Source organism: Penaeus monodon, chromosome 21, assembly GCF_015228065.2.
Source record: "Penaeus monodon isolate SGIC_2016 chromosome 21, NSTDA_Pmon_1, whole genome shotgun sequence".
In the NCBI taxonomy this organism is placed as follows: Eukaryota; Metazoa; Arthropoda; class Malacostraca; order Decapoda; family Penaeidae; genus Penaeus; species Penaeus monodon.
In genome coordinates, this window is record NC_051406.1 from 42078311 (window position 1) to 42078613 (window position 303).

Consider the following 303-nt stretch of genomic DNA (forward strand, 5'->3'; position numbering starts at 1 on the left):
GTACCAAACCTCCCTTGCTTAAGGCACACCCAGCTGCGTTTGTGAGATCTTACTGCACTTATAACCGCGCAAATTTTTGTTTTAAATGGCACGGTGGTAGAGGCATGTTAACTAAATGTGATGTTATCTACTGCCGAGGAGGACTGATGTAGTAGTTGAACATGTTCTCGTAGTGCTCATGGCGGCTGGACTGGTGCAGAGGTTCTCCATTCTTGCGAACAAAGTCCTCGCAGTCGTCGAAGGTCATGTTGCCCATCTCCACGCGCTCGCCGAAGCCAGACTTGTAGGACGAGTAGCGCTGCA

At 50.2% G+C, this 303-nt stretch overlaps 1 pseudogene; it reads right to left on the minus strand.

The window, feature by feature from the left end:
• Positions 1–303, minus strand: part of LOC119586509 — a 51112-nt pseudogene that overhangs the window by 398 nt on the left and 50411 nt on the right.